Source organism: Cebidichthys violaceus, unplaced genomic scaffold (genome assembly GCF_023349555.1).
Source record: "Cebidichthys violaceus isolate CVI_PGR_0920_01 unplaced genomic scaffold, fCebVio1.0.p SCAF_16, whole genome shotgun sequence".
Taxonomy (NCBI): Eukaryota; Metazoa; Chordata; class Actinopteri; order Perciformes; family Stichaeidae; genus Cebidichthys; species Cebidichthys violaceus.
In genome coordinates, this window is record NW_027176329.1 from 6,578,824 (window position 1) to 6,603,817 (window position 24,994).

Here is a 24,994-nt window from a genome sequence, read left to right on the forward strand (position 1 = left end):
GCAACAGGATCATTCATATGGAGTCATGTTTCTGTCCATCGGACACATATAACCTCCTTTATTCACTTTTTCTCTTTTTGCTCTGTTTTTGGTCATTACCAACTCCTGAAGGAAATATTTGGCTCTTTAATGAATAAATGCATGACTATGTTCACCAGCTAGTTGCTTACTTTCTCTGTCATTTGGTTGTGGGCAAAATACAGTGTTTTGTTTTTTTAGTAAAGTTGTGGGGCCATAAACCAAAACATGTGGCTGAATATAGAAATATATGAACTTTAACTAGTTTAAAAAATTGTGATCTCTTGAAACAAGCCAGAAAAAAGCTGATTCCTTGCCTATTTACAGATTTATTTCAATTACTGAAAGAGGTGTATATGTATGTAACACAACATACACACAAAAGACACACGTACACAATAACAAATTGGGGCGTTTAACAATCCAGTACTGCCATTTTAGCCAATGATGGTTAAAATAGCAGTACTGTTTGAGACGCTATGGCCCACTTATGCGGGCCGCTCCAGTCCCCACGGCGTGTTTGTGGACAGTCTGCCTGGTCCTGCTTAGCCTCAACCCAACCCTCCCACCCTGGAGGCCCTGGGGCACCCTTGGGCCTTCCGAGCTTCCTCGGGCCCACAGTTGGTGATCTAGTTTTACAAGCTGACACATATGGGATCCCTCTATTATTCATACTCCAGGGAGGTGGAGTATTGGAGTCTTACACCATGGTGCCACAGTGGGAGGGGGGGTGGAGGGGTGTCGCTTCCCAGTAACTGCATCATCAACAGATTGCGTATTAGTGTGTGTGTGTGCGCTCGTTATTTGTGGTTGTAAGGGGCGTTTAACTTTGACATGGGGTTATGTAACATTTCAGATGATCCTGACACACACACACACACACACACACACACACACACACACACACACACACACACACACACACACACACACACACACACACACACAAACATTTTGCCACAAATAATGCAAACAGCCAAATATTTGCATGAATGCAATCGGAAAGAAAGAAACACTCACAGGCTGTGTGGCTGAAAAAGTGCTTTTATTTACACACACACACACACACACACACACACACACACACACACACACACACACACACACACTGATTACTTCTCCCTGCTTGTACATGAGTGGGCCTCCTGACCAGCAGAGAGGCGCTGGGAGTGAATTACAAACCATTATCCCTTGCGCTAAAGCAGTTACAGCCGAAACCTGAGAGCCCTCACCGGAGGGAAGAGATGGAGAGAGTATAAACGGAGAGACGAGGATAAGCCAGAGCAATGGAGAGTGTGACTTTAGGACAAATGGAAAGGAGGAGAAAACAGATGGGGGAGAAGGTGACTGACGAGGGGATAGAATGACAGGGAAAAACATGGTGATGAGGAGAAGGAGTGGAACGACACCTCTTGACATGTCTCTGCCACTCGGCATAAAGTGAACTTGGCTGATGATGTACCATTTCTTTCTTTTTTTTTTCATTTTAGCCCCTCACACCTCTCCCGTCCTGTTCTTATCTCATCCCTCCTCCCCACCCTGTCTTTGCCCTCTCACTGTTCCATTTTCCTCCATCACTTTGTCACAGGTTCCTGGTTTCCTTGGAAGGATGACATCACATTAGTCACAGTGTTTAATCAAATGTCATTATCATTTCACAGAACTCCCTTTCTGTGCGTGTGCGTGTGCCAGTGTGTCAGTAATGTCACTTCCACTCTTTGCAGGAGCAGAAGATTTATCCCTATGGGTACTCATCTCACAGCTCTTTGAGAAAATATGAACAAAGAAGAGGGGAGAAGGGGTTAGAGAAAGCCAAAAAAGAGAGATAATAAGAAAGTGTGTGTGCATGGTAAAGTTTAAGAGGGTAGGAGAGAAGTTTGAAAGGGGTTAAGGAATGATGAGGGCGAAAGAGAGGAGACCAACGAGCAATTGTGAAACAAAGGACAAGAAAAAGAAAGGACAAGCGGAGTTGCTGTCTGCAGGAGAGACAAGGACAGAAAGTGGAGGGGGAGAATGCAGAACAGTGATGTCCTCGAGGAGTGGGTATGGGGTAGCGGTGGTGGTGGTGGTGGGTGTGAGCCGGGGATAATCCTTGTATCCCATTGTCTCCTGTTTTCAAACCAATTATTGTCATCTGCAGCCCCATGAAAGAGAGTTAATGAGGGGAGCAGGGCTTTGGAGTGTCAGGGCACAGTCAGGGGAACAGAGATAAAAAAAAGAGAAAGAAACGAATGATGGAGAGAAAAAGGGGTGAGGGGGAAGAAATGTGGTGGCGAGGCAAAAGAGATAGAATGTAAAACGAGAGAGAAGAGGAAAAAGTCAAATGTCAAGGATGCTGGCGGCTCAGTGATGCATCTACGCTTTCTTTTCCCTCTGCACTGTCGCATACAAATCCTTCTTTAAAATGTATTCTTATTCCCTTTGTGTCTTCTCAAAAATAAACTCAAAACTAATCACCAGGGTTTATCTGTTTTTGTTTTACATTTCTTACACTTATTCTGGATGAGAAAAAGTGTATTTCCGGATTTATTTAATATTTACTTACATATTTAATAAATGACATTCATATTAAATGACATTCATACTAAAATGACGTTTCTTCCTGATCTTCATTTCATTCTTTGAAATGTTTGTGGAGCTGTACATCCTGAAAATAACACGCGTCTGCTAAAGTACACTAAAATCAATCAATTTAATGAATCAATCTGTACATTGTATCCCACCTGTTTCGTATCAATCAAAATCAAATCAAAATTTACTTGTATAGCACATTTTAAAATACAACAAAGGTTGCCCAAAGTGCTGCACATACAGTAGATAAGCAGTCATACAAACAAAGACTGGATTAATAACAGTAAGTAACAATAAATTCAAAAGACACAAATCACACAAAAGTGCCATGTTGGGATCAAAGGTGATAAGCCAGGGAAAATAAATAGGTTTTTAAACGACTTTTAAACATTGATAAGGTGGATGACAACCTAATATGAAGGGGAAGGTTGTTCCAGAGTTTAGGGGCAGCAACAGAGAAGGACCGGTTGTCTTTTTTGTTTTCGGAATAACTAAAAGCTGTTGGCCGAGAGATCTTAGTGAGAGAGGTGTGGTATAGGGCTGCAGCAGGTCAGACAGATAGACTGTGGCGGCGCCATTTAAACACTTAAAAACAAATAACAACATTTTAAAATTAATTCTGTACTCTACAGATAGCCAATGAAGGGATTTTAAAATCGTTGAAATGTGTTCACACCTGCGTGTACCAGTTAAAAGTCTCGCTGCAGAACTGACGCCGTGATAGAAATTTTTTGCCTATTCCAGCATACAAAGAATTACAATAGTCCAGCCTGGAGGTGAAAAAGCATGAATGACTTTCTCCAGGTCTTTTGAGAATAAAAAGGCTTTGACTTTAGCTAAGAGTCTTAGCTGAAAGAAGCTGACTTTGACCACGGATGCAACTTGGAGGTCCAATATAAAAGATGAGTCCAAAATCACACCCAGATTTTTTACATGGAATTTGCAGTGGGTTGTCATGGGGCCAAGACACAATGAGAGATTGTCCGGTATACAGCTGAAAGGCGAGAGGGATTTATTACCATGATCTCTGTTTTACCTTCATTGAAAAATAGAAAACAGCGAGAGCCAGCTTTTGACATCTGCCAGGCAGCACATTAAAGAATTTATTGAGGCAGTTCCAGGTTTGAGGGGAAGGTATATTTGAATGTCGTCGGCATAGAGGTGATAAGAAATGTTATGTTTCTGGAAAATGGATCCAAGAGGCAGCATGTACAGTGAGAACAGTAGTGGACCCAAAATGGACCCCTGCGGTACCCCATAGGTCAGGGGGGCCGGTTGAGAGGAGCAGTTGCCCATGTTGACAGAGAATGATCTGTCGGTCAGGTAGGACTTAAAACATTGTAGGGCAGTACCTCGGATGCCGATGGAGAGCTCAAGTCGGGAGATTAAAATGTTGTGGTCCACAGCGTCAAAAGCAGCAGAGAGATCAAGTAAAAGCAAAATGGCGGGATCTCCAGCATCAGCAATGATTAAAAGGTTGTTACAAATCTTTAAAATGGCAGATTCAGTGCTGTGAGACGTTCTAAAACCAGATTGAAAAACATCACAGATGCCGTTCAAGCTGATAAAAGATTGAAGCTGTTGAAATACAACTTTCTCAAAGATCTTTGACAGAAAAGGCAAGGTGGATATTGGTCAGTAATTTGATGGGTCAGAGGGTTCCAGGTTAGGTTTCTTGATGAGAGGAATTACTGTTGCATGCTTAAAATAGACTGGGAATGAACCATTTATGATTGACAGTATACATGGTCCAATTTCAACAAAAACCTGCTTAAAGAGACCTGAGGGGATGATGTCAGAGTGGCACATTGTAGTTTTTAGTTGATCAACAATTTTAGTGAGAGCTGGGAGGAAAACAGGCTTAAAATGGTCCAACACAGCAGAAAAAGTGGGAGAAATACTTGGATCACCAGACCTAAGTTCTGAGATTTTGTCCTCAAGAACCTAAGAAAGGTGTTGCACTGTGTCTGAGACATACTTAAACATGTCGGGATCGGGGGGTTGATAACAGAGTTAATGGTGTTGAAAAGAATTGTTGGCCTGTGGCAGTGATTTGCAATTAAGTCAGAGAAGTAGCTTTCTAGCTCTGATTTAACTGCATTCTGGTAGTTAGTGAGTGAGTTCTTTAAGATTTCAAAGGACACATGGAGCCTGTCTTTCTTCCATTTTCACTCAGCCCTTCTGCACTTTTGCCTAAGCGCCCAAGTGGCTTCATTTTACCAGGGTTGAGGCTTCAGTTTGGGGCAGTATGACCTCGGGGGGGGCGACACTGTCAAGAATTGCAGAGCAGGTGGAGTTAAATTTTGTTAAAAAATCCTCTGGAGGGAAGTGCAATTGGGTGGTATCATTAGTTAAAAACAGTGGCGTGTCTCTAAAAGCATTTAAAAACCATTGTGCGGTGCTCGTGGTGATAAAACGAGAGCAGTGAACAGGGACAGGTGGGGGAATGTCTGAGCCAGCAGTAACCGCTTCAAAGATGACAGGCTTGTGGTCCGAGAACGATGCTTCACAAATTTCACTGATGCTTACAGAAATACCAAAAGATAAAACAAGGTCCAATGTATGACCGTGTTCATGAGTGGGACCAGAGACTAGCTGCTCAAGATTAAAAGAGTCAATCAGGTTTAAAAAGTCATTCACCATTGGCTTAAAAGAACAACACACATGAATATTAAAATCACCAAAAATGTAAATACTATCATATTTTGGGAAGATTTCATCTAATAATTAAAAAAACTCCCGGATAAAAACACCATTAGGTTTAGAAGGCGGATAGACAAGTGCGCATAAAGTTCTGGTGGACTGTGGAAACTCAAAGAGTTGAAGCTCAAAGCTGGAGAATGAATCCATTTTTTTATTTTTATATGTGGAACATGTTCTGTTTGCTGTATGCACACGGTCTGTGTTGAATATTTTCACTCCAGTATATGTGCAACATGCTCAAGGCTACCACCACAGACTTCTCTCTGCATTCACTTGACAAGTTGTCTGCTTTCACCATGGTAACCACATGCCATTTTTAGCCGCAATCTATGCATTTACCGTGTCTGTGCCTTCCATACAGTGGGTCTCTCGTAAGTGATGTATGTCTCTAATTAATGTATACATTCATAGTGCAAAGGTGTCACTTACTTACACAGACTTTACAAAGTCTTTTTTGAGCATTTCATGCCTTTTTATATGGAGTCAACAGTAAGCTATGACAGGAAATGAGGAGAAACAGATGATGAATGACAAAAAATGAAGGTCAACCGGTAGGTTGGGTAATCATTTTCATGTTTATCACCTTTTTATTTTCTCTTTGAATTAAGTTCATTGTTGGGACTTCCTTTTGTGATGTCGCTGCAGTGGATGGGGAGTGTATTTCTGCACTCAAAGTGAGTAAGCAAAGATGCCAGCTTACATGTATGTCTCTGCATGATTCAAAGATATATGATATATTACAATTCTTATTTTTCGATCCATTATTAAACACTCATAATGGAGTCACTGAATGCTCACTTCAGTCAGTATGCATGTGTCTGTTTTAGTCTCTGTGTGTGTGTGTGTGTGTGTGTGTGTGTGTGTCTGAGCGTGTGTGTGTGTGTGTGTGTGTTGTGTTGTTTCAAAAACATGTTGTTTCAGCTGTGACTGGCAAGGCGGGTCACTGTGGGAGCATAAATGTGCGAGTGACTAGAATTTGCAACTACCCCCCCCCCCCCCCCCCCCCCCCCCCCCCAGCCACAATACACACAGTCACTCATGTGTGAAAAACACACAAAAACACACACACACACACACACACACACACACACACACACACACACACACACACACACACACACACACACACACACACGGTGTGAAAGGCTTGAATCTGTTGAATTTTACAGCTTCAGAACTGCACCTACCTCACTTAACCAGCTGCTTTCTGTGACAAATCTGATCTGTTTCAGACTCAAACCATCTTATTACCTGCACCAACAACTCAGTCGCAACTGAAAATGAAATGCAGCGAGACAGATTGCAGCTGATAAGGTGATAATGACAAATGAGGATGTGATTTTCTTTTGCAGGCTTTTTTTTTTTACTTCATGTGTGATTGTGTTTATTAGAGTGCGCAAGATGGTGAGAAGTTGGCAGAGAACGAAGAAGACGGGAGAAATGTTGCAGCAGTGATGAAGTGAAAGACGAGAGGAAAAACGCTGGGAAGTTTTCACCTTGCCTCGAAAATCTCAACGCTGCATTTTTGTCACTCGTTCGCATGATCAATGATAGAATGTGTGAGGAATAGAGGAGAGGGAAAAGGGCAAGATAGCTCGCTGCCCTTAGTCAGCAGAGAGACAGAAAGACTGATGTTACGTCCCAAGATCAACCCTTAGCGTATAAACACTTTCATGCATTCATTACGATATGCCTTCATTACAATATGCGCACATTCATTAATCTATATTGTTCTCAAATCCTATGAGAGCCCATGGATCCACCCAACTCCCCCTCATCAAATCAAATGTAAACACAAACTCACCATCAAAACAGGATCAATCAAAGCATAGAAGCAGCATTGTTAGTTGATTAAGCTAACACAATAAAAAAAATTACATCTTGGCAGGATTACTGCTAATCTTTGGTTGCAACACATATCATCCTCTGATGTGCATGTAATTGGCAGTCATTATTGAGTGTCTTTTACATATTAAGCACTCACACAGTAGGATCAAAGTGAATTAGCTATGCAGAGAAGGGTTGCAGCTCCTTTTGTCTGTTTTGTGTAAATCAAACAATTTGACTATACGCGTACAGCATCTATACCTCACAGTAATCTACTGAGGCTCATTTTTCAACAACATTAAATAATATGAATAAAGGCAGTATGCACTTTTACAACACATGCATGTACATTGAGGTCAATAAAATAGTACAATTATTTGTATGTGTTCACACTAACTTGGTCACTTACACTTAAAGCTAATTCTGATGTTACAGCACTGACAGATAATCTTGTAAATTTCAAGAAACGGCACTTCAGCCTCATATAATTGATAGAAACCATGCACAATCAGCCCATTCATTTGAATTAGGTCAGTCTGGTGATGAAGCAAGGGCACCAAAGCAGAGGGCTCTGGCATAAAACTTCAGGGTAGCCATGACAGTCAATCCAATAGTTAATAGTTAATGAGATATTTCACTGAAAACCAGCAAAAAAAATGGCAAATGGACTTGGAATTGTACAGCGCGTTTCTAGTCTTCCAACAACTCAAAGCGTGCAAGCTGCCGCCTCAGGATCTATCAAGCATTCAGGCATTCACACAATGATGGCACAGCCTTCGGGAGCAAATTCAGGTTAAGTGTCCTTCCCAAGGACACATCGACATGGACTAGATCGATCCGCCGTTCTTCTGATTGAGGGACGAACCGCTCTACCTTTTGCGCCACAATCGCAGATGACAGCAGATGAAAACTCAAGAGAACACCAAACTCATTAGGATACATCCTTTGGGAACCGTGATCTGGGCTATTTGCTCCAAATGTCATGACCAATAGTCTTCGCAATGTGTCAGTCTGGATCAAAGCGGTAAACCAAACCGACTCACAGACCAACATCGTCACACCGAGAGCCACGGTGCTGGATGAAAGAAAGTGAAATGCTGATGTATCCCTTTTTTCAATTATTTTAGGACCACTTTTAAGACTTGACATGCTATGATTTTTGTTGACATTTTCCGGTCATCATCTGGCTTTGTGCAGAGCTCTCTGACTGCTGGCGTTAATTCTACATTTAATTGACCATCAAGCACTGACAGAGATCAACTAAAACTGGTTCCATCTCTATCATCGGATGATTATGTCTGACATTTGTGGCGACATTAGCGGCAACGGTGCTGAGTGAGCATCCAGAGAAACAGGGTCGGACCCCATTCTGAGTTGGGGACACTCCTCTCCGCTTTTGTGGCCGTGGGATGTTTGCGTATAAATAGAGATGGGTGTGAGTGCATGTGTGTGTACGCCTGTGTGTGTGCGTGTGTGTGTGTGCATGTGTTCTAACTGATGGGCGCTGGTCATGCGATCCATGCTGCTGTCTAATTATTCACATGTGATGGATGGCTTTGATTAAATCATATGAAGGCTGATGCAGTCACCGCCTCCCTCTACTCTACCTCTCTTTTCCCCTTACCTCTCTCTCTTCATCTGTCACACACACACACACACACACACACACACACACACACACACACACACACACACACACACACACACACGCACGGACTCCCTATACTGTAATCTCTCCTTTTTTCTTTCACTGTATAATATAGGACTTGAGTTGTTCAGAACAGATGAGCCCTGGTTTCAACATTGATAAAAGATATTCATAAATCAGCTGGAGTGTGTGTGTGTGTGTGTGTGTGTGTGTGGAGGGGGGGGGGGGGCAGTGAGTGACACCAATAGAGAAGAAATAAGGAAAGATGGGCAGACAGAGATGCAGAGAAACAAACAATCAAAAACAATCATTTCCAAACTAATAATACTTGCTTAATGTTAATGCTCACACAGAATGACTGATTACATCTTCTCATCAAAAATCAAATGAGCGCCGAAGTTTTGGGACAATTCTATTCATAATTTTTATAATTTCTAAGATTCATCTAAAAATAACATTTCCTGACTGCAAATTCCCCTGGCGGCTGAGTTCAAGTTGTTGGCTTTTCTCTGAACTTGAAAACAACCCAATCGTTTTTTTACAAGATCTGCAGGAGCCCCATGGCACAAAATAGTGAACACAGTTATTACATGCTTTTTTGTCATTTCCCTTCTATTGTGTCCATTTTCCTGTCAGTTATACAAAGCAGGAGCTCCAGGTTTTGACAGTGACAGATGGCCCTCTGTTTGCGCAGCAGAGAGAAGAAGCAGGGCGGTAAATAACTTTTTGGATCTGGAAAATTACACAATCCCGTAGGAATAATAACAAAAGTAAAGTTTATTTTCTACTGGTGAGTGCAATATAAAACCAAGAAATTCAATCAGATAATATCATTCCTATATTAGGCTTAAGTTGTTAAGAAAGGGGTTGTTATGCCTGACTGCTACTGAGAGAGCGATTCTCCGGCTAATTCTTTTATCTGCTGCTGATAAGCTGCACTGCAGATAATCAAGAAACACAATTGATAACCTGTTCTCCTGCAGGCTCACTTCAGTCTGCCTCTTCACAGCTACACACACCCAGCTACACACATCCTGATGTGTTTCTAATGAGATGCTGTCCTTCGGTGCCACAAAAAGCTGCTGTTTGAAGATTTACTCTCTCAGAAACCATATGCTGATAGCCAGGAGACTGGGCATAGAGCCACAAAGCCATATGCACATGCGGGCAAGTATATGTACACATACACACATGCACGCCATAATGTATGGACGCACACACACAGGCACCCATTCAGAAGTGGAACTTGAGTGAAGGGAAAAAAATGGAGGGAGGCTACTCATCTCTGCAAAATACACCTCACATGACATGAATTTAAAGCCTTTTGAGGAGTTCACTGTACTGTAAAATGATGTTAAATTAAGCATGCTGGAACAAGCTGCAAGGATCTCAGTTAAAGGGTATGACATTTATCAACAGCAAAGTTTTTTATACTAGAGGCTATACAACACTACATACAACATTTGCAGAAGCATCTGCATTTTGTAGCATCTGCGTATCTCCACTTATGTATTCCGGTTATTACAAATTTAAATGGTATTAAGCACACGCACACAGGTGTTCTCACTTAGCTGATTAAACCTTAAACAGTTCGGCTCATCATAGCAGGAAAACATGTGTCACTGATGACATTATTAATGATGGCTACGTTCTATCCATGTGTACCAGTAGGTTGTGACAGTGAGCCAGCGTGCACAATACCACAAACCTGAAACTGAAGCAGGTAAATGGAATTCAGCCATCGTTCGTTGATCATTTACACCTGGGCTTTCCCTTCTGTGACTGTCAAAAAGTCTTCATTGAAAAAGACCTCTTAATAGGTTACCTATATTACCTACAAATGCTAAACGTGTTTGTTTGGCAGCTCAAAGGTGCAGTCAAAGTCACAGTACAGTTGGGGAAATGTCAATCATGCACAGTTAGTACACGCCCACACTGTCTTGAGGTCTAATCAGTATGATGATTGAGAACACCTGTGTGGGTGCCAGAGCCATATACTGATCAAGACTATCTTTGTAACCAGTGGTGGAAGGAAATGATTTACTCCTGCTATTTAAGTACACTTTTGAGCTACTTGTACTGAATTTGAGTGTTTGAAGTTTCAACTACTTTATAGTCCACAGCTGTTGACAGCTGTACTATTTGTTACTTTTCAGATTAATATTTTACAAACAAATATGCAAAATGTATCAATTATAATGCATCAAGATTAAAATAGTGATTTCAACCTTGTTTCAGCTTGTGACCCATCTTGTCACACTTCAGACTGTAACAGTCATCTAGTATTTTACAAAAAGTAAAGATAAAAAAATAATTTAAAAAAATCATCATTTCCCCACCCTTTAGAATAATGCAAGTAACCATAGCGACAATATATGCTTCACTGATGAAAACTAATAAAATAATGAGTTCAACTGAACACAATCTATTAAGTGGCTATGTTATAAGTAGGGTGATTCACTATGAAACATCTCCATATAGAAAATGATGGACAGGGCAGAGGAGACGTCATTCGTCACCTCCACCGAGTACATTTTTTTCTCATTATTATCTTCCATTATTAGGATCTCTCCTCATCATGTGTGATCACTATATATATATATATATATATATATATACACACACATCTGTCAGAAGTGAATTGCCCTGCAGTCCCCCTGACAGCAATGACAGACATGGCACATCACCGTAGCAACAGTGCAAAGGGTTTCTGGTTCTTACCTCTACATTTTGATAGTTCTGTGATGTAACTCGTGTAGAACATCACAACCCAGAGACATCAGAGAAAATGCACACGCAGGACACTTTGTCTCTACGTCTCTCTAGCTATGAATAAGTGGAAGCTTCAGAACTCCATATTGTTCAGTAAATCCAACTCTGGGTGAAAAAAGAGTGATGCATGACTGCATCAGCTGAGGTGGTGATGGATACATAGGTGAATGGGGAGGATTAAATAAACAAAATGACAAATGGATGGGAGGTAGATGGATGGGAGACAGTTAAGTGGTTTTACCCAATTAGAGAGGAAGAGTATATAGATCCAGAGTGCTTCCAGACACCAGATGGACTGAAGAGCGCTGGCGTCAGAGCGATAACAAAAGACTCAGGGGAAAGGAGGGAGGGAAGAGGGAGAAGAGTGAGGAAAGGAGGAGACCGAGGCTAAGAATAGTAGTACAACCTCGGGCCAGCGCAATCGGTCGGCCCTGCCTGCTATTTTTTACTTTACTACTGTGCCAGCCACTACTCGTCAGACATCTTTCTCTCCTCTCATTCTGTATCACTCTCTCCATCAGTCATTTTTCCAAAACGTAAGGCCAACTTTGTCGCATCAATGTCAATGTTCCTGCAGTGCCTCTGTGACCTCTGACAAGTCACGTTCCCAACCCACGCATGGTAGTTACAACTCAAACAATTGTATGCAGTGTTCGGCCAGAAATGTGGGCTGCAGCTTCAAAAGAAAAACATCTACAAGGAGTAACTCAATCAATACTGCTTCCCACGTCACATCACACATAAGATGAGAGGCTGAGAAGAGAGAACAGAGTGTGGCACACTCCTGATCCACACTCGTGACGTGAGTTAATCCTTGAGAGGTTCCACCGGGAACCCTTATGCACTCCTTCAGGAGATGGATTTCAAGGACACACAAGCCAGAAGTGGTATTTATATGTGAGGGTACAGGTGACAAGTAGCTGCAAGGATTACACGTGTGTGTGTGTGTGTGTGTGTGTGTGTGTGTGTGTGTGTGTGTGTGTGTGTGTGTGTGTGTGTGTGTGTGTGTGTTTGTATGCACATGCATAAACTCTACTTACCACTGTCTCATCAGGAAATGGTGCTCCATGTCGTCAGGAGGAAACTGCCGGCTGAATAACTTGCTCTCAGTCACTCTGCAGAAAGACAAAGAAAACAAGAAAAACATCAGGGAAGCGCAAACCGTGAAAGGCTCACATGAGCTGATTTGTGCAAACATTATCCTACCTAGAAGGAAGCTTTGAGCTCTGTCTCTCTTTCATTTCTCTACAGTACGTCCGCCCGCCATGGGAAAAGCACCCACCCCCCATAAGCTCCGACCTGTAAAATAGTCCCCGGCGGTGCCTGGAAATGCAATGTGGTGGAAAATGTGCAGCTGGGCCCGTTGGTCCCAAAACAAGAAGCTTCACTGGCTAAGGCAGCAGCTCCCCTGCTTGGAGCGCTATAGACCCTGGACCCACAAATGAAGGGACGACGGGAGCATATGAGGAGAGCGAGAGAGCAACATTAGCGATGGAAATATAGGGTTGGGAGTTAGGGACGGAAAGGAAAAGAGGCAGAAAAAAGGGAAAGAGGAAGAGGAGTGGATGACTACAAGGCTTACAGCTTAATTGAGTGTGTGCTGCGTCCAATTACCTCTTAAAGTTAGCAGAATGTGTGAAATCACTTGGACTTCAGAAAGCAAAACAAAAACAGACACGCTGGCGCCGGAAAACAAAAATAACACTAAGTGTGTTAACTGATGTCAATACATACAAGAAGTAACTAATTTGACTGTAAAATACAACACATTGATAAAATATATACACGCCTAGTGATGCGAGGGTGTGTGCGCCTCATAACTATTAAATAGCGTGCACTAGGGTCCATCATAACAGCATGCACTGTGGTCTGTCTATCACCACTGAACATGTGCGTTTGTAAATGTGTTCTTACCAAGAACAAAGTGTTGCCCGTTCGTCCTCGATGTGTCTGAGTGATCTGAATGCTAAATGCCACTGAGCTAAATGTGGTCGCAATTGAGAATGCCATGGTGTTCCCCACACTTCATTACCTTCCCATTAGCATTAGTCCCGTGATTACTAGCTGTTAGCATTAGCTCCCTGGGCTGTTTTCTTTCTGTAATTTTGTGCCACATTACAGCTGACGCACACCCTCAGTGTGTGTTAGTTTGAGGCTCCATGGCAACAGCGGCTCGTACTACATTTACACAGTTTGTATCCATGTGAGGAATCGTCTACAAGATGACTATGCATTCCTACAATTCCCAAATGCCACTACAAAAGCCAAAATTTTGCAGCGTATCACCTAGTAATTACATTTTGCGAAGCAAAGTAGAGTTGGGTCATTTGCAGTCGCACTCAGAGACCAAAGTGCATAGTCAATGATCACAGAAGGCTTTTAATATGCATGTGTGACATGAGGCACTGTATCCTCGCCAATCCTACATGGAGGATCTGCAGCTGTAGTTCGTCAAGCGGAGCACGGCAGATGCTCTCATGAGTTCCCATTGATTTGCAGACAAGCGTGTACGTGTGTGTGTATGTGCTTGTGTGTGCGTGCGGGTGTGATGTGTCGCTAGCTAGCTAGCTGCAGAGATAATTAGAACACAACTCTTTTGCTGTCCCTGCAGGCCACTGATCCAGCTGCTTTCATCTAATATAGGTCAGCTGTGACAAAGCCCTCAGCATGGACACTGATCAGCTCTGCTAGCCCTCTCAAACACAAATATGCAGTTCAACTCGCGCACACGCATACATGGAGAGGCATGCTTTTTCACACACATGTTAATGGTGGCCTACATATGTGGTAAACATACTGTGCAGGAATACACACTGAGACATACTGTATGCAGGCAAATCCCCACACACTAGGGCCTACAATAATGATGGCAGTCACAACAGGTCTGTGAGTTCAGAAAAACTCGCTCCCGCTCACAGCTTCATCTGCCCACCAGTTTCTAGCTACTGCCCACACACTGCCAAATTCACTAATATAGCACATAGAGCAAATTAGTAACTTCAAGCTCTTCATAGCAATGGAAAATATTGCCAGACATAGTCAATGCAAATTCATTCACTTGTCCCAAAACCAATACAAGACTGGAAATTGTCTTTTTGTTTCTGTGACAGTAAGTATGTGTGTATAACACTCTGTGACAAAAGAGTTGCATTAGATTATAGTAATTTGACTGGACATAATGGATACAAGTAACACAAAGACAAAAACACTAAATTAAAATTTAACGCATCAAGAGATTCAGTGAATGAATACATTTGAATTCTGTTAATATTTTGTTTGATTGTTTTCTGTGTGAAGTCGCCTGGTTAATTTGTAGACACAACATGCACATCAAGGTTGTCTGACATTATCATACATGAATTCAAATCATAATATTTTAGTAAGTTATATAAAGCTTCATAGCCAAACAGAATGCCAAGTTATTTAGACTCGGTCTATTCTGAAAATAAAGAGAACTGAAGATTCTTATAATTTACCAGACTTTTTGTTTACCTGTAAATGCCAAGAAATCGTGTTATTTTGCTAAGCTCTTCTGTGACTTTATCCTTCTGATCAACATAGCTTGAAAAGCAAATCTATTTAAACACTCTGTTCTTTAGCGACAACTGTGGGACTCAAAGTTCCTTTACATAACCCAAAAAATGGCTACAGCTTAGTTAGCAGCAAAGCCTCAATATCCTCATACACTCGTTCTAAAATGCATACGCTATACCCACATGCTGTGTTACAATTTCTTGCACACTAAGACTCACTCTCTGTACTTCTACACCAACTATGAGTATATAGTCCAACCACTACCTGCTCACACAGGATCGCCAGTGGTCACCTCACCAAGCGTCCAGGGGGCCAACACTGCAGAGATTTATAGGGATGTAAACTGAAGAGCAGCTTGGCTGAAGAGGAGCGAGGGAAGAGAGAATAAAAGCAATTACTTTCTCCTTTTTTTTCTCTCTGTATGCACTGCACTCTGTTGCCCCTCTCTTTAAAAAGCCACATTCATTAAGTGCCACCACTGACACACAGAGTGCGACTACACGTCACTGCTCCCCTCCTCAGGTATTTTGTTCCACCTATTGTATTGATGACCAACTCAAGAGAAGAGCATCATTATCTTTTTTTGTCTGCTCTACTACAGGGACCTCACTAATGGGGCAATAATTGGTGCAAATTACAAAGTGTACAAGTAGTGGCGTAGCCCTTGGGATGGCTTGATTGAGGGGCCTAGGCTATGTCGCATTGCGGGAGATCGGTGTATTCTCATAACTTTAATCACCACTTCTCTTTCTTATTCAGCCCCTCTTTAGTTTTCTTCCCTACGCATGTGTGAAGAGCAAGTGGGATCATGCAGGGCTTTTTTAACAACTGCGACTATTTATGCAAATACAATCAATACTTGATAGTCCCTTTCGCTATCTGCCCCCTCCCACCTCACTTCCTCTTTCCATCTCCCTCTCTAACAAGAGACTGCAGTAGGGTCATTAATTAGGGCCAGACATGCGCCAAGGATTCCCCACAGGGCTGAGCAGTAAAGCCAGTTCATACCAGGCCAGCAGAGCACAGGTTTGGCCTGACCACTGCAGTCAGGAAACAATGAGACACAGCAGAGAAAGCAGTTGCCGAACAGCAATCTAAAGCAGCCCCGAGTAACTACAATGGCTCTATTGAACGGGCTTCTATAATTGATGGAAATAAAAGACACACCAGTTTTTGTAATGAACATTTCATTATTTTCTAAGTTGAGTTGAGCGTTGTGCCCTACAAGCCTCGGTTCTACTTTCCGCAAGGACATGAGCCGACGTGTTAATGTTTGGATCATATTCCATGCGGGTTTCTCCTCGAGGCAAACCGACATTGTCAAAGCCCCTAAAGTTCTGCATTATCACAATGAAAAACCTACCGCATAGAACACAGAGAAGGGTCATGTTAATGGTGTGACGTCAGTTTGGCCGCACGGATGTGGCAAGCATAAATCACGCTTTAGTTAGGCTACTGTTGCTACGTCCGCCAAGCTTTTTAGTGATAACAGTGGCAGGTGTACAAATAACAGGTCCAGGAAGAATGTTGGCCTAACATATGAAAAGGCTTGTGTACAACCATCAACCACACAAATTCCTCATAACATCCGAGAGCTAAAATGAGAGCATAATTTGAATTTGTAAAAATATTCCTCCAGTGCGCAGAAGCAAAGCAATACTCAAGACATACGTGTACATATAGAAAGGCAGCAAGCAAAGGTCACAGCTGTTGGCCTATTAGTCAGCTGACTCACATATACCTGAACAAAATACTTCTTCATTGAAGTAACCTTTAGAAAGAGCATTGTATTACTGTATTCTCAACTTTGGGGCAGCTACTAAACCCAAAGACTCCGAAAGCTTAGTTCCGTTTGCAAACCGCTGCCTTACATTTAGGACATAGCGCATAGATTCTTATTAACTTCTTAGGGATTTCCACAGGATTAGGTACAGACAACCCAAGCAACTTTCTTAACACCAGCCGTTTCCAATTAGATCCTATTAACAGAACACTGACTTCAGCTCTGCAAACACCCTATAGGGGATTTCCATCAGCTTAACAGAGGGGGAAAGTTTAATAACAGTTGCTTGTTTTCCTTCCATATGTGCTGATTATCTTCATACCATGACGTTGTGTGATGACCCCAAGACGAAGACTTACAGTTAAGTAGAATGCCTATCATACATACATACCACAAGGATCATGCTAAGAACATCTCAAGGAGATCACGCAAAATGTAAATGTCTGATGCACCCTGCCTGCTGAAAGAAGCTCTAAAGCTCCGTCATCTCATGTGCAGCTTAATAGAGACCGTATGGGTCGGGCTTTCTCAGAGAGAGAAGGAAAAGAACTAGATAAGGAGAGAAGAGAGCAAGGACAGAAGGATTCGTTGCTTTTCCCTGGTGATCTAGGAGAGCTAATCCAGATGTAGAGCTGCACCGATTGGACTTTTTCAGTCCCGATACCGATATCTGGGCTTTGGGTATCGATTGACACCGCGAAGCTGTATGCCTCACTATGTGGAAGTGACTGGGATCAATCTTCTATGTGTGACGCACATCAAGCTTGATTTGAACGTTAAAATATAACTGATAAATATATGGATATAAACTAACTTAAATGTTATTTATTAAAATAATTGTATCCAATACCATACAATACGTGATCAGAAAATTTAAATTAAAATTTCATTAGTCACAGTAATTCTTAAAATGTTTTAATTAACTGTGAATGTCCATCTAGTCTCATTACTGAATATCACTATGACTATTCTATGCAGTCATTATGCTTATGATTATTTCGTTCTGGGATAGATAACGGTAATTGGAAATGACTTCGCTAGATGTCTGTCTCTGGAAAGCAGAGGGCACTTGATCCTTTCACCTTGACCAAAAATGAAATGCTAATGGTGTCAGAAAAAAAAAGATGTCTTTTGGGTTGTAACACAAAACTGTTGTTTGCTCTTGCACACTGTTCAAGTTTTCAAACTTTTTTGATGCTTTGAAAGTCTTTTGAATACAATGTATGACATCATTAGGGAACTTCACACTGTTGCCCTCCACAAGACCTGCTTTAACATCAGGACTCTCACCTTGTCAAATCCTCTCCACATGAGCAGCTGGACAAAGAACTTGTAAGTAGACACACACACACACACACACACACACACACACACACACACACACACACACACACACACACACACACACACACACACACAGAGGCAACTGGATGCAAAACAAGCACCCCCATCTCCTGTCTTAATGGGTTTTAGACTCTGTTCTGACTTTGCACAAATCAAATGAATGTACCAGCTCAGGGCACGCCCCCTGACACACTGCACATTAAAGTGAGGTGGTGGTGATATGGTGCTCTTCAGCTGGCACAAAACTGCATGCATAAATCAGAGGGAGCACCGCTGAGCCGAACAGCGGAGGCAGACGGAGAGAAGGGCATGGGATGGCTGAAAGGAAGGTAAAAGAAAGTGAGAAGGACACGAGGGGGAAGGTTGAGAATGATCAGGGATATGAAACGAAGGGACAAAAGTCTTCTTTCTGCTTCACTTGGTTTCATACGAGTGAACAATGTGTTTTTGTTACATCTGTGTGCGGGACTGCATGTAGGACTGTATGCAAATGTGTATGAATATGCTTGTATGAATGCATTTATTAATGCGTGTGCACAGATGCAGCTGTGCTGTGCTTCACAGTCTCTATGGGTGCGCTCAAACACATATTCTCTGAGGTCGGGGCAAAACACTTATGAGCCCAGCTTCCTCTCCAGTACTCACCTGACAGCTCACCATTTTTCATAGGATTTCTATTTCTCTCTCTCTCTCTCTCTCTCTCTCTCTCTCTCTCTCTCTCTCTCTCTCTCTCTCTCTCTCTCTCTCTCTCTGTGTCTCTGTTTCTCTCTCCCTCTCCCTCTCCCTCCCTCTTTCTCCCTCTCCCTCGACTCTAAAGGATCCCTTGGTTCTCATTAGGCGATTCCTTGGCAGCAGCTGGATACAGTAAGTGAGTGTTTCTTCTCCCTTCACTCTCTCTCTCAATCAGTCTTTCACCCTCTCCTACCCCTCTTACCCTCTCACTACCTTCCACACGTACAACCTATCCCTGCTTCCTTCTTTTTTCCTCACAACCTGTGCCCGGCCTTTTCATTTACTGCTATGCCTCCATCCTTTCCTTTTCTTCCGCTGAATTGCTCTGCTCTCGTAGGACACGACAATAGGATGGTGAAGAACAACAGAGCAAAACAATGCAAAAACATTTGAACAACAACGACCTGAAAACAAATTTGATAGAGTTCAGCGTGGCCCCACATTACCTCCCATTATTCACTAATCACAAGCGGGCAATTTGGAGAATGACTAAAGTTATGATTAATTCATTCCACTGCTGGTGGTGAATATAGCAGTCGCAATGATGCCCCGGAGCATCCAAACAATCAGTATCTTTCTCATTATTTCTCAGTCAGACCTGCAAAATATTTTGAAGACGTGTGTGGGTGTTAGAACATATTTCAAATGTGTGCACGCTCATGTGTGAATCTCTAAATGTAATTTTCCGTCCGCGTCCTTTCACCCGAAACCCAATTCAAAGCTTGCTAATGCATTATGGATCATTAGACAAATATACTGACAGCGCACTGATTACAGAAATGAATGATGCATGCTGTTTTGCCCTATTGTGAGCGCGTAAATGTGTGCACTTGCAATTGTGCGTGTTCAGTTGCAGTCTCAAGGCAATGAATAGGACGTGCATTAGTGACAGACTATTGGTCATACGACACGGGGTTACAGCATCATCCTCAGTCACTTCATCAGGTTCTTCTCAAGGACACCTGCAATTTAACATTAAGAGTGAATCCCAGTTTTTACCATATTTTGGATTCACAAAGCTAAATTTAAAATTTCTGAATGAAAACAAAATGTCTAATTGCCTTGGTTGCCTTCAGCGATGCATGCTCATATTCTCATATTTATGTCATGAACACAGTTTACTGTGAGGCTTCAACTTCAACAGGAATTTCAACTGATTCAAGCCTTTACTCATCAACTGGCACAATTTATTTACTGACAGCACAAATACTCCAACTCAAATTTAAACTGTCACTCCTTACATGCAAACTGACACTCCAACTATTTACATCGCACTCAAACTACCCCTGGTGCTTCAGCTTCAACTGACATTTCATCCGCTTTCATCTCCCACTTTTTAAATGACAGTTCAACTAGTTTCATCTTTCACACAACTGACAGTTCAACTGCAACAATGCTCAAACTTTAAAATCAAATGTCAACTTCTTTTCGCTCTCAAACTTCAAAAAAACACTTCAAACCCTTTCAGTGCTTTGACTTCAACTGACACTAACTGCTTTAAGTGCTTCAATTTAAATTCCAACTCCTTTTAAACATCTCAAATGCAGAACATTTCAGATATTCTAACATGTTAAGAGCATTGTTGGGATTTTCAACATAACTCTTTTGTCTTTTCTAGTTTCTCTAATGGGTCCTTGTTGCATAAGAACAAGTGGAACCTCTGAGTTGGCCCCAAAAGTAACACTCGAATAAAAAGGACACATGAGCATAGGACCATATTGGATCATTTCAGCTGTCTTTTAACAGACATTTAGAGTTTGTTTACACTTTTCAATGAACAAGCCTGTTGATGTAAAGTCCTTGCAAGTGCTTTTCACCAAAGCATATCAGCTCTTTCACATCAATTGTCCCAAATGCAGCTATATAAGTGTGGCGACATTGGTTTTCCACATGTCCCTTTATCCGATGCAGTGGTATTCGGCCAAACAAAGAGTGCAGATTTCCACAGAAGGAAGTGTGGGGGGGGGGTGAATGAATCAGAGCAAAGTGTAGGGGTCATATCGAGGTCACATATGATGTCATGGTGGAGCGAGTCTCTTCAAGTGAAGTCATCAAAGCCTCATTATTCCTTTCACTCAGGTCCGCTCGGGCAAATTAGCTTCACCACTCAAGTGAGTGTGCGTGGATGTGTGTGTGTAAGTGTGTGTTTCACAGTCTAATTTGTGCCAGTGCCTGGTGTGAGTGCAAACCGAGCTGGCTTTTATGTTCTTCAGCATCCCCGTATGTGTGTGTGTGTGTGTGTGTGTGTGTGTGTGTGTGTGTGTGTGTTTGTGATCACACTACTACAGTACAATGGTAATTGAGTTTAAAATTCAGCCGTTCAAAGAAACACGCAGCACTTGTGGTCAGATGCTGTTCATGGAAGGACACATCATCATACAAAAAAGTGCACCATCAAACAGCCCCATTACAATGACAAGTATTACCGGAGGAGGCAGAGAGAGACAGAGAGGAAGAGGGAGGGAGGAAAGCATCAAAACAGAGGAAGGATATATATCTTTCCTTCTTTTACCTGCTGAGCTATCCTCACTATTTACATTTGATACATCTTTTTCATTTACATGAGAGTAAATAATAAACAAGAGAGGGGTTTATATATCATAAAACTGTCATCAACCTGTCAGTGTGTGCACCAGCAGAACCAATGTGCCTCCACTGAAATTTGCATATTCCTGCTTCCATAATGCTCATAGGTTTGGGTGTCTAATTACAGTACAACAAGCATCAAAATTGATTGCTTGCGTATCTCTGTATTCTGTTTGGGGAGTCAGTCCTGCTCTATAGCCATTTGCAGTGTGTGTGTGTGTGTGTGTGTGTGTGTGTGTATGTGTCCGTGTTTATTCGCATGTTTCGTAAAAGCAAATGATCCGTTGACCTTTAAGTGAGGAGGGAGAAAAGTCATTCCCACACACTGAGTGTCTTATTGGGTTAATGCATTGCTTTTGCACACTGAGGATTCATCTTATTGTTGGGGCACGTTAAACCCTGCATCACATGGAGAGTCGCCAGCACTGTCACAGCGGCTTTGGGAGTCTCTAGGTATAACTGCCGCACATATTTGTCACGATTGTACACATCCGCGTAACCTGTGTGGACATTTATTCCAGCAAGCATTAAGGCATGTAAAAAAACCACCCAGTGCATCTTTCTCACGCATCAGCCAGAGGCAGGCCTGGGTTTTCCTCTGATAATCAATGTGTTTGATCATGCATGCGTGAAAGATAAATACTAAATGAAATGCAAAAAAACTGCCCTTATGTCTGCATACATGTTCTCTGATGTTATACACCAATGCGGCAAAGCCCATTTGGAAACTATGCCTGAATTTGAACGTCCATTTTCTTTATCTTATACCAATTAGCGAGAGAAAAAAAGCTGCAAAGACTTGAATTTGCACTGTAGATGTCCAACATATTTACATGCACACCCCGCAGAGAAAGAAAGTGAGGGACATCTAGACACTAATTAGCGAATGGGAGCAAAGCGGCGCTAAGAGTTTTGACAATGAGGAATGTCGTAGTTCTGAATCTCCTTCTCTCCCTCCTCTTCGATCGCATCCCTCTCAGTAATTGGCTGTCGCGCTTGTGAGCGTCTTGATGTGTGTGTGTGTGTGTGCGCGCGTGAGCAGGTGGTGATTGTCAACATCAGAGTGCCGTGGGCTGCGGTTGCCCCTGGCGATGAGCGGCCACATCATTAGAGGAAGGTGATTATCTTATTCCGTGAAACGATATTGACTACACACACACACACACACACACACACACACACACACACACACACACACACACTCACAAGCTCTCTCTCTTTGCCAGGTTCTTCCCCCCTGTTTCCATCAATATATCAATTTTCATTCGACTTGACTGCCTGTCACATCATACCCATGCTTTAACACACAACAAGTCAGGCAAAATATCAACAATCGATAATTTTGATGATGCCACCCAAGTGATGATGTGTTTATGTATAAATGTCTGCTTGTAGGATTGTGAAAGTTTAGAAGACAAATGAAAGAGAAAGTTACACAGATTTCACACAGAGTCAACGCGTAAGGAACAGAAATAAAAAAAAAGAGCAAAGTAAAAAAAGAGAGGTGGCTCACTTTCTCTCCTACACAGATTAATCTACGGACTGTGAAATTGTGCAACACCATCTCTACTGCTTGGCGTGTAGCCCTTAAGCAATACAGGGATTAGCGCAGAATTTGTTCTGTGAAGCTCCTGCTGTACTATGTGGCTGTGATCTAAAGGAATCTATCTCGATGCATTAAGACCTGAGGGGGAAATCTGTTAGGAGCGAGGAAAAACAAATGAGGGTGTTCGGTACAAAGATTTGCTACAGCATTCGGCCTATTAAGTCATGGTGTAAGATCTCTTTCAGCTTTTAGAATGTCAAAGGATCGGTGGATAATAAATGGTTGCTGTTACCTACATGTTACCTGGCAATTTGGGGAGGCAACACAACTCTCTTTAAGCAGAACATTATGTCAGAGTGGGAGGATTGTATGTTGATTAATTTGAGAACATATTTTCTGTCCGACACTGCTGGATGCTAGATCTTGTTACTTAGTAACATGGAAGTTTTGCCGCAGCACCAATCTGTCCCTAAAACCACACATTGTTGTTTTCTACATTGCTTTGTGTGTAAAGATTAAACAAACAAGATACAGTGTGTTAATTAATTTGAGGTTTAGTTATTGTTATGATCTTAGGACAGAGCCAGGCTAAGTGTTTGCCTCCGCTTCCAGTCTTTATGCTAAGCTAAGCTCATTGTTAAGTTTTGTGTCAGACAAGATATTGAATTTGAAACATGGGACAAACTAAATTAACTATATGGCCTAGTGTTTGAGTCTAAATCTTGCTCTGTATGATCAGTGAGTAGATGGTAGGAGTGCATATACTCTATACTGCATATCAAGTGAAAAACTGTGTTCACTTACATGTGGAGATGTATTTCACCAACTTCTTCACTGTTGGGAAAAGTGTCAAAACTATTGATACATTCTGCACACTGAGAACTAAGCATGGCTCACTTTTAGAGTTGCAAAATGTCGGTCAATTTCCAGAAATCTTCCAAAGTAAGTTAAGCTTGGGAAATTGGGGAATTTTGCACATTTTCAATGTACTTTTTGTACCTTTTAATGGTAAACATATTATTGGGGGAAAATAAAAAAATGCAATATAGGTCTTATGACAGTGTATGCCCATTCAATTGAATTGTAGCCATGCAATCCAGAGAGAGACGGATACAGCGATGTAAATGTGTTGCTACATTTTGATTAGTCCCAACCTCACACGCACGCTTGTTAATGGCAGAAACGTCCCGAACACATGCAAACTAAGAAGAGAAGAGAAAATACAGGCAGAGGTCAGGGACTCTGCAGAAACAGACATTGTCACACACTTCTAGAAGGTCATAAGTGATGATTGAGAGGGATTTTACAATGTATGTATTTGGGAAATTTATGGTTTGGTTCTATCCACATCTGACATGGAAAATATACCTTGAATATTCACAGAATTTTACAACCCTCTTCACTTTACAGAACCTAAAGTAAGATCAACCTCTAAAAGGATGTGTGTTGGATGCAAACAGTCAGATGATACAAGAGAAACACATCTCTGAAGAAAGCCAATACGATCATGTAGGTGAGAAGTGTCACTTTGTACAGGTGACTGCTCAAGTATGATGCTTCTGGTGGTGAATCACTCCACTCATACGGAACTGAAAGTCATATCATGATGCATGTGAAGCCAGCCGGTAACGACCAGCTTTCCTCTCGGACCATGAGCAGAATATGGAAAGAAGAGTCAGTCTGATGTGCAGCGGAACTAGCAGGGTGCTGGAAATTTGAAAAACTGTTTTGGCACTCGGCTTCTTCCTGCGATGTCGTTTCTCATTATCTTCCTGTGTTAATTCTGAGATCTGCTCATTACACAGAGCAAGAACATCAGTACACTGTCAGCAAATCTACAGGAACAAAGTGCCATCACACAGGGAAGCGTTCACAGACAAAGACGCATGCAAAGAGAAGCACACCATAACACAAACTTCTCCACATGTGT

The 24,994-nt window shown here is 42.0% G+C and overlaps 1 long non-coding RNA gene across 1 annotated transcript in view; it reads right to left on the reverse strand.

Moving 5' to 3' along the window:
- Nucleotides 1-24,994, reverse strand: part of LOC137872640 (uncharacterized) — a 90,509-nt gene that overhangs the window by 22,477 nt on the left and 43,038 nt on the right. The window contains exon 2 of the long non-coding RNA XR_011102884.1: nt 12,580-12,654. This is a non-coding gene — a long non-coding RNA (uncharacterized lncRNA). The remainder of the gene's footprint in view (nt 1-12,579; nt 12,655-24,994) is intronic.